This window comes from Aulonocara stuartgranti, assembly GCF_965226115.1.
Source record: "Aulonocara stuartgranti genome assembly, chromosome: 3".
In the NCBI taxonomy this organism is placed as follows: domain Eukaryota; kingdom Metazoa; phylum Chordata; class Actinopteri; order Cichliformes; family Cichlidae; genus Aulonocara; species Aulonocara stuartgranti.
This window is the reverse complement of record NC_138941.1, coordinates 64,286,762-64,297,797: the sequence shown is the minus strand read 5'-3', so window position 1 is coordinate 64,297,797 and position 11,036 is coordinate 64,286,762. Positions and strand designations below refer to the sequence as shown.

General features: G+C 37.1%; 1 protein-coding gene across 1 annotated transcript in view; it reads left to right on the top strand.

Moving 5' to 3' along the window:
• LOC309696007 (butyrophilin-like protein 2) overlaps positions 1 to 11,036 on the top strand; it is a 48,588-nt gene that overhangs the window by 33,543 nt on the left and 4,009 nt on the right. The window lies entirely within an intron of this gene.

Sequence of the window (11,036 nt, the reverse complement as noted above, 5' to 3'; positions counted from 1 at the left end):
TCAAATGGTGGAGAGTCCCAGATCTTTCCAAGCTCCTTGACTACGATGACCTGGATGACTGAGAAGCTTCACAGACATTTTCATTGTAAGTCAACATGACCACAGCATTAGATCCAGATCAGGTCTTTGCTTCACAGACAGTCATCTGATCGTATCGAGGATATTTGGTTGTTTGGAGGTATTTCAGCTGAACGTCACTGACAACTTAGGACCACTGAGGTGTTTCAGAGTTCATCTACATTAGGACTCACTGTTCACCTGCACTCTCTGTTCCTCTACACTAGTATCAACACAAATCATCATGTTTTAGTTACTGAGACTTTTGGAAAGAGTGTGAACATTTCTACGATTGTAGCCTTTTTCAGGATATAGCTTTTTAATAACTGTTGTTAATAAAGGGTAAATATTTATTTTGCTGTTGGGATTAAAATGATTGTCTTCCAGATGTTTTGTGATTAAATTCTTTGGGAGCTGTAAAATTAAACATTTTCATGTGTGTTTGATGTTTACAGATGTGACTGCATGTTAACTGTAGTTTGATGCTTGTGTTGATTTGCTGACTTTGTTCTTTTAAATGTCAGGATAAATTTCTCCTCAGATCATCAAATATTTACACTGAAGGAGGAACTTTACATTTTTCACACTCCTGTGTTTGTTAAAGTGGAAACTGTAAGTGGTATATTTTTTTACCCTCTGTGTAAGACTGTTTACAAAGAAGAACATCAACTGTTAGTCAGCTTTAGAAAGTTCATATCTAGAAAGCATAACTGAAATCCTTTGGGTTTTGAAATCAGAGCTGAAAAGTTTTCACTTTATTACACAGCAGTCATAAAAATAAGTTTACACATTCAGTGTAAGGCAGCACGGTGGTTAGCACTGTTGCCGCACAGCAAGAAGGTTCTGAGTTCAATTCCACCATCAGGCCGGGGTCTTTCTGTGTGGAGTTTGCATGTTCTCCCCGTGTTTGCGTGGGTTCCCTCCGGGTACTCCGACTTCCTCCCACCGTCCAAAGACATGCAGCTTGTGGGGATAGGTTAATTGGATAATGCAAATTGTCACTAGGTGTGAATGTGCGAATGAGTGTGAATGGTTGTCTGTCCCTGTGTGTTGGCCCTGCGACAGACTGGCGACCTGTCCAGGCTGTACCCTGCCTCTTGCCCTATGACAGCTGGGATAGGCTCCAGCGCCCCCCGCGACCCTGAAAAGGAGAAGCGGAAGCGAATGGATGGATGGATGGACGGACATTCAGTGTATGACAACATGAAAATCTTATTTTTAGGCCTCACCCTGCCTGGTCCTGACTAATGTTGGAAGTAAAACAGGTTTGACCAGGTTGGAAGTTGAGTGGGAGACTGTGGGGAACACCAGGAGTGCACAACATGTGAAAAGTATTTACAGAAGATATTTTGTGAAGTTTATTTCTGTCCGTGTGACGTTTCCTCCATACTGGATACAAAACAGCTGCTGCATCGTCACAGAGTCAACTTTTTTGTCTGACTGCTTTGTGTGTGAGGTTGTTTTTTCAAGAGTGAACTGTGCAAGTGAAAGGAACTCTTAATGCTTCAGCATACTGAGACATTCTGGACATTTCATGCTCCCAACTTTGTGGGAATAGCTTGGTGGGACATCACGTGTTTCACAGGTTTGAGATTCACTCATACTAAATGTCCTGCTGTCACACGTGTGCTCGTTTAACCGGAACGTCACCTATACAAGCTTTGTTTGAGTCATAAAAAATATTCAAGCTGTTTGCACATGAGTTACCTTTCCCGGAAAGGTAACGCCTCGATACAGACGTTCTGTGTCAGATCACTACATCTTGTCTTGTTGTGATCGCTGACGTCTCGCTTGTGGTTTCAAATTCCTAAATGGAATAGAATAGAATAGAATAGAATAAACAGGACATTCCTAAGTGGAATGGTGTCTTTGAGTCTGCAACCATAAAATCAGAAATCGATATTCTAAAAGATGCTTATGTTTATGTTATTTGACATGTCGCCAGGAACCTTTGAGATATTTTCATGTTTTATAAAACTAAAGTGATAAACAACATGAGCATTGCCTCAAGAATATTTTTATGTATTTCCTATTATTACCAGGCCGTTACAGCACGAAACACCCTAAACCTAACCTAACTGTGGTTATGGGGAAAAAAGCAGAGACAGTGCTTGAACCACAATCTTATCCTGTAAAATCAGCCTATTAATATAGGCTGATTTACATTTTACTAAACATGTCGTGGGTTATTGTTTTAGGCGGAGGTGAATTTTCAAATTGCACTCAAAGGCAGCACGTCGTTAAAAATAACTCCGCTCAACACGGTTTAGACAGAAGCTCATGAAACATGTTTTCTGTAGCATCTCCGTGGCTCTGCTGGACTTTACTGTCTGTCTCCCTCGTTGGGTTTACCTGTGCAGGTGAGTTTGATTTTAAAATCTTACCGATTTATTTCTTACCCGCTGTTAGATGTTAGAGCGGCTTTAGTTTGGGCTGCTAACAGAGAGGACACTCTTTCCCTGGCAGCAAGTAATTCCAGAAAGTGAATATTAGTTTTTGGATGTAGGGGAGACCAGTTGTAACATTTTTGACATTTCTGTCTGTAGCTTGGAGCTCTTTTAAGGTAGTGGATTCAAAATGTAATGCAAAGTATTTACATGTCTCTGCTATTAAATTGTTAAATTAAACAGCTATTTTCTTTGCAGCACAATTACTCATTGCATGGTAACACAAAGAGCGAAATGTTACTATTAACCCCATAGTCTGAGTTAGTTGTAACATATCCTGGGGTGAAATGTAACACAATGAAATAAGCTTACTGACAAAATCTTAACATGTAATCTTGGTTTACTCAACACATGAATGCACTTAGAGCCATTTATGTAGCTCTGTGTGTGTGTGTGTGTGTGTGTGAGACAGAATGCTGAAATCTAGCTTTTCTTCACCCCCCAAAATAGACAAATTATGGAATTTTCAACAACTGAATATTTCATTAATTTTGGGTAGTCCTCCTGGCTCAGTGGGCATTGTAAGCTACAACTCTTGCACCAACTTTTGAACATAAAAATGAAGCTGAATAAATGTAGTTGTGCACCAGCATCACAATTCCACTGCGATGTCCATGAGAAGAATTACTTCTTTTATGGCTTACCTTGGTGTGGTTTGCAAAGTGCTTCAGAAAGATGAGGAAATCTGTTTCTTGCACCCATCCTGATTTATTTCCACTACCAGTACTTCCTACTGGTCCATCTCTGACACAGAGGTCTGCATAATGTATGTGTGGGAACACAAACAGTGGAGGAATTGTGTTGCCAATGGCATTAACCGCATATACAAAAGCGACCAGTGAACCTCTCTCTGCTGATGTCGTTGCCCCAACTCGTTTAATATAAGTTAAAGTAATATTGTGGTAAGTTGTAACATCTGCATTATTGTTACAACTAACCCAGACTGTTGCTGTTACAACTGACCCAGACTCCTATAGCCATGAACTAGCTAACATTACAGCCAACGGCTAAAACATTAGCACTAAAGACCTACACAGAATATATCCCCATAGACATACAAATAACATAATTTAAGTTTGATGAGTTTAACTGTAAAGCAGATAATTTTTCACATGTGATAGAAGAACTGAATTGGGCATTTACAGGATGAATCACATCATTTGACATTTACCCTGATTGGAGAAATTGGAAGTGTTACAACTGACCCAAGTTACAACTATCCCCAGTCTCCCCTACTCACACACATTTACAGTTTGTATGATTAAGTTGTGACAAGAAGAGTCTGCTGTAAGCAAAAATGTTTATAACTGTATTACTCAAAGCTCATCATCACCATCAGTTCTGCCTTTCACAGCAGGCATCGCAGTGTCCTGTTGCTTCACTTTGAAGCGGCGTGACTTAAACATGTTTGCACTCCTGCATCAAAAACAGTTTTGTTGTATCGCGCAAGCTGTAAAGATGTATTATTCCTAATTCATCTTCTCCACAGTTCTGATAATGGGAAACCTACATTTACTTCATGTGCACCGTTCCTTAAACTGTGCACTGATATGCGCTCGGTTGTCTCTGAGTTAATGTGCGCTGAGCACAAAGAGGAAGTATCTATTTAATATTATTTTTAACACCAAGTGATCAGATCTTTTATGTGTCAGTCAGGTAAAGCAACGTGTTCATATAATTTGGAAACGTTAATGTTAATACAGCTGTTCCCTGTGTTACTACAGGAATGCAGTTTACATGCACACAAGTGCATTCAATTGAGCAAGATCGAATAGTAGCAGATGATACTGCACACATATCAGATACACAGGCAGGTATTTAGAGAAATATTTTATCGCCAAGGAAAAAATCAAAACAAAAAGTCACAAGTCTTAAATTAAAAACTACCAAATAAATGAAATGATTGACAAACAAGATTAAAGACAGAATAAATAAGATACCGTCCACGGGATGGAGGGTGGACAAAGGTCCTTCTCTTTATGTGTCTCCTTTATTTTCTTGTTATTGGATTTTTCCTCCTGTATGAAAGAGCTTGTTAGTTTTTCATTTTTTTATGTTTTGGGCTACTTTTAGGTAAATTCACTACATGGTGACAATCTCAAATCTTTCTTTAAATCACACATGTACACACGGCAGACAACATTTAACCAGACCTCCTCTCCAAGTTTCTATACTGCAGCTTGGCCTCTTATGATAAAGGAAAAAAACCAGCAAATTATTGATTACAGGGTCGGAAATATGTTTTGCTACACAGATGCAGGCTACTAAAAACAAAATGACACAAATGAAATGCAGTTTTACAGCAACTGGAGATACTTTATACTCTGTGTGATACAGTGGTGTGTGTGTGGTGGCAAATGCAAAGGCCTGTTTAAAAAAATAAAAAAGACAGGTGTTACATTTGGTAAATGCAGTAAGTATACACATGTTTCATATAAATATAGTCTAACTTTATATCTTTAGTGCACATAATTAAACATAAATCATCAATTTTGATTGTATGTGCTGTATAGCTTATATAATAAAGATGTAGCCCAATAAGTACAAAACAGTATAAAACCTTTTTGAATTTTCCTTTTTTCTCTTTTTGCCTTGCTTGGTAACACTCTTTTCAGTATAACCGTATGTGTGTGAATTTACTTATGTTTTTGTATTACCACAACAAAAAAACTTAAAATTCTAGTAGTTATAGTTTTTTTGTGTAAAAATCCCAGACATGTTTAGTAAATTATTTTCATAACTAGAAAGGCAAATAGAAATTGTAATAAAAAAAAAAAAAAAATATATATATATATATATATATATATATATATATATATATATATATATATATATATATATATATATATATATATATATATCATTAAGACTGACAAAGTGGAGTTGTGGTGTAATGTCGGTATTACACCACAACTCCACTTTGTCAGTCTTAATGACCTGTCAGCAAGCTACAGGCAGGAAGCATGACAGCTTGCCCACATTACTGTATACTGTATGACTGAATGTTGCAATCAGTGGGTGTGGCATAACTCTAACTACTGAACATGAATCTTTGTGAGTCAATGAAAAGCTGAGGATGGAATTTTCCACTCTTTCCAAGCGCAGCACTGCTTCTGCATCAAGTATTTACTGCACACAGATAATCTCAAAGGTGAAATCACAACGTTTCTCTCTTCAAGAATGTTTGATCCTATTTGAAGTGCCAAGAAGCGACCAGTGCTGTAATTGACTAATGCATGGGTTTTATAAGCTGATGGAAGTGTTTTCTATTCACATTGAATTGAATTCTATGTGAATCTGAAGGTATCCTGTAACCTGACCTGTCAGATTAATGCAGGGCTGACAACTAAATGACTCTTGGGTCAGACTCTATGCAGATAATTTACTTTGTTTGTAAAATGATAAATTCTTTCTCTCAATCTTGTAATCAAACTAAATGCAGAAAGGTTTTGGCTTAAAGTTCAGCTTCACCTCTCCCACTGTTTATTTTTCTTTTTATTTATTTATTCATTTTACAGTGTTCTTCTGTGACTCAAAGAAAAAAACAACAGCTCCAGCTGTTTCAGTCTGTTGTGCTATGACTCAGTGCTTATGAGTCAAAGGCAGTGCAACTCTCTCTGACACTCTGTTATTGCACATTTGTGTCTCTCCTACTTTTGAATTGTTTAACCTTGAATTTGACACCTAGTCCTGCTGTCATGAAACCTGGTCTGTTGGTTGGATGTCATGTGATGTCTGTAGGACTCATAGACATAGTTTGGCTCTGTAACTTGATCAAACTGAGCTGTGGATCAAAGTCAGTCACATTTAAATATTCTTCTGTGTTTCCTTGGTTCAAAGTCTCTGAGAGTCTCACAGTTTGCTCTTTCTTAGTTTGACCTACTGTTGAAATATGTCCCACATCTGCCTTTGATGGACTCAGAAACAACCACTTTATTGCTCTGTTTATGAGCACGATGATAGGATTGTGTGTCAGAGGTGGGAATTCAGATATTTCTATGAGCCTTTTTGTGGGGATTCAAACTGATTCAGCATGCAGTGTACTGATAATAATCCAGATATTTACCTCCAAAAAAAAGCATGTCTACACATGTCTTATTGTTTGTGTTTTATAGATTTGAAGTGACTGCGCTTATGTTTAGAAAAGAGCTGAACTTTTGTAATTCACACACACTCACTATTCAGCTCCAACATTTTAAAACCACCGTAGGCTGAATTGTTCTTAAATAGTTTATATGTGATGTTAGTTTTTCTTTAACTCATATCACATAAAAACAGGGTTAAAATAATACAAAGTTTTAATGTTTTACAGTTATGTAAAGTAAAAAATAAACATTTTTGAAACTACTTGTATCAAGTTATTTTAAGTGGTTCCACTAAACTGTGCAAAGAGACTCTAAAGAATCAAACTGGGTTTTACTCAGAAATGTTGAATCAGCTCAGCAAAGCCTGAGTTAACCTGACCACTTTCTTTTGCTCTGTGAGTGTTTTTAAATTTCAGATTCATAATGAATTAATATTAATTAATAAAATAAACTATGAAATCCCATGAACTGCAAAAAGCTTCAGTAGAATTTACTTTTATTTATTTGCTCTGAGATTATCTTGGCACTGAAGCAACAGACAACACAAAGAAGAGACAGTAAATATGATATCAGCACAAACGTTGCATCAAATTTGAAATTTAAATCATTCAAGTTTTACTAAGATATGTGGAACTGATTTGCCTGACTTATCCTTCACCTCCTCTATTCTCCATTTTTCCTCTCAAAAAAGTCGTTGTCATAATATTTATTTCACTTAAGTACTTTTAACGGCAACAGCAGCTAAATTTGCCTCTTGTAACTGAAATGATTTACCTGTGGTTTCAAATTTCATGTGATCTTGTGATATGTGAAGCAACTAACCACTCTTACTATATTGTATCACGTCACCTCAACAATAATAATTTTCACAACTGTTAAGTTGTTGAATTTCATCCAGATCATACACGATTTAACTACGTTCACCAGAGTTTTACAATTATTTTGTTCAAATTACACATTAGACTTCTGTAAATGTAACAATCAGTTTCACTTCCTGTTTAAATTTTTCAGTATCTCTGACATCAAATGAGCAAAAAATAGTCTTAAATATAACAACATCCAACCTGACAGACTGTTACCAAACTACACCCTCCACTTTATTTAGTTCATTGTCAAAATTGCTTCTTCTTCTGCAACAAGTCAGACAGCTTCTTACTCAAATTGTGCACTTTACTAATTCATGGTGTCTCCTTACTGATTTCTCATCTTCAGAGATGATTAAAATAATGTTTAACAGGCAATAGTGTAGTTCTATATTCTGCTTATGTATACAAACACAGTTATACAACATCCAGACTTTTATCATGAGCTGTGCTCGGTTATAGGGGACGATGACACATAAAACAAGCACACACAGACAGTCATCATGGCTGTGTGTGCTTTCTCAGAGCGAGTTCCACCTACAGTGAAATGTGACACTGGAGTTTGCATGTGAGTCACATGACAGTGTTAAAGACATTCTTTAAGGCTTCTTTAGTTTGGTATGAGTGAAATAAATAGCATATTTTCTACATGGAAGTGAAAGGGGGTGTTTGTCTTAAAATAAACCTTTGCTATTGATTTCAAGTCCCAGAACTGAGTTCAGCTGAGCCCCACAGGAAAGTACTTACACTCCACCCCCATAATTCAGTTTTTGTGCAACATGGAGGCAGTTTTAGAGGGAAGCTGACAGCAAACGAATCAAATGCAAACATGCACTATGCTGCTGTTGTAGCTGTCATGTGTGACAATGTGGTTTTAGTACCACGTAGATGAATCATATAGATAGATTGAGTCTGCATATGTTGAGACTAACACTAAATAATAGTAAAACTGTGTTACTTCAACTGTTTTATGTGTGAGCTAAAGAAAAATTACTCTTTGTTCTGTGTACAAGGCAGCGTCCTGCTGTTTCTGTGGTGTGGGGGAGGTGTTGAAACCAGCGCTGAACACAAGTTTGAGTGAAACACAGTTTTAACTTTTAGTCACAAAGGGTTTTACTTCCATATTTAAGAAATATTTTCCGTTCTATATTTTCTGTTCAGATTGCATATCAAATTACTGATATGCAATCTAAAGTCATGTTGATGACTCTTTTTTTTCTCTGTATTAACTACAGAAATTCCACAGAAAATTTTCAGTTTCATCTTTCTGAGTGTCCTATTGTGAGACAGCAGAGGAGGGGGAGGTGAAGCTGAATGGCAAACCACAACCTCCAATTTCTTCTCTGCTTACAGTCACAGGCTCATTAGGAGCTCTGGAGGTTACATTTTAATTTAATTTAATTTATTATATATCAAAGAAGGCCAGTATTAAGGATTATTATCAGCCTTTACTTGAAGAAATAATCCTGTGCTGCAGGGCTCGCTGTTGCCAGTGCTGCAAACCCTTGGCCTTCTCTCAGTAAGCTTCATGATGTAATCACCTGAAATGGTTTCCCAAACCTTTGACTGTAGTGTAAATCTACTTGTCTGTATCTGGAATGCAGTTCTGCAGCTTTTGAGCCGTCAGTATCAACTGTTTGTAAAAGGGTCTCTTTGATTTTCTTTAGCTTGTAAAAATACAGCAGAAACTAAAACATAAAACATCAAAGTAGCAGAAACAAAAACACAAACAACATATTTAATTGCTAAAAATAGGACAAAATAAATAATCACGCAATAAAATGATTAAAAAGGCAAGTTTTTCTTTATTTAAAGTGTTTTAATATTTTTTATTTACTTTTTCACAGAACTAAAAATGAAAAACTAAACTACTATACTACATTCTTAAAGATTTTGTTTAAAAATGTGCTAACCCCGGTGGCACAGTGGTTAGCACTGTTGCTGCACAGTACTAACCACTGTGCCACCAGGTGATCGATATATGCATTTTTTTTTTCTGCCCATTCTGTTGGTTTTTGTTTTTTTGCCCTTTTCCCCCGTCCCTCTTCTCAGCTCTTTCTCTTTCTTTCCCCCAGTCAAGTCTGTCCCGTATTCAGCAAGTGAAAATAAAATAAACAATAAAAGGTGAATCAAATGGACCATTACGGCAAGGCTGGGATGGTCAATTTGGTAAAGTAAATCCGTTGGGCATCTTTCTTTGCCTTTAGACAATCATTCTGATGGCAAAAGAGCCAAACAGGACAGGCAAAAAAAGACGTTTTGTGTCATGCTGCTTGCCACCATGTTGGTTTAAAGACCTCCTACCGTACAAAATAGTGACACAGTATTCACAGAGGCTGCAAATTTGTGGACATTAAATCAACTTTTAAAATTTAGCCTCTGCACACTAGAACAGTAGATTTGAAATAAAACAATAAAGGTACAATTTAATTGCAGACTCAGCTGCAACTGAAGGATTTGAACAAAACTTCTGTATTACCTTCAATCATAAATAAAGTCTGAATACTTTGCCGAATACTTTGCAGGCAGTGAGTCTTTTTACTGCATCTGTCTTCAGTTACAATATATTTGTCCAGGGATTCACTTTTATAAAGCCAGGAAACGCCATGTAGGATGTGGTTCAATTGGGGTAGACTAACACAATTGGATTCTTGTTGGACCAAAGACTGCTTCTTCAAGACCACTGAGGGTACCACACATGACAGTTTCCCTACTAAGAATAGCAACTACAGCCTCTGAGCTACCTACAGTCTGGTAACCTAGACAATGAGGAGAATGTGCTGGACAGGTGGAGAGAACGTTTTGTATTTCTATTGCACCAAAGTAACTAGTGCACTTTCCTTTTTACAGAATGTAACAAAAATGTGACTTGGCCCCTTATAATACTGGAAAAAAATCATCTGCATATCTATACTGATATGGACTGGGTAATGTGTAAGGAACAAATGGATGCCACATTGTTTAATAGAAATGAAAATGATCTACCTACAGAGGGCTGAATTCAACGCTACCCTGAAAATCAAAGGGGTTTGGGTGATTAGTACCAATTCTTTCATCTGCCTGCATATTCTCGCCTACTAAGGTCAGGCATTATTGTACAAGAGGAGGAAACCAGGATCAACGGAACCAGCGTAGGGCCTGACAATGTGTTCAAGGATTTCATCCTGATTCCTAATGGCAGCCTGTAGAGGTCTCTAGAGGTACATAAGCTTTAAAATGAGAAGTACTACATATTATTCTAGATATTAGATACATGCAAGTTAATATATGAAATACCTTTGAAAACATCCATGTTTATAAAAGTACCATGCTGCAGCACCAACAACATTCAGGGAAAGCAAAACACCAAATAAGGCCCAAGCAGCAGAGCATGCTCCTACAGGGACACAGTAATGAAGAACATGAGAATGAGATGATTGTTCTTTCCCACTTTTATGACATTTAATTTTTTATTACAAACTTAATTCATAAGACTGAGACAATAAGGAAACATAATCCACCCAACATAAGTCAAGCACGTGGCTCACAAAGAATGAGATTTCCACACTGGATCAGTGGGTGGCTGTGTTCATAATGAGGGTTTA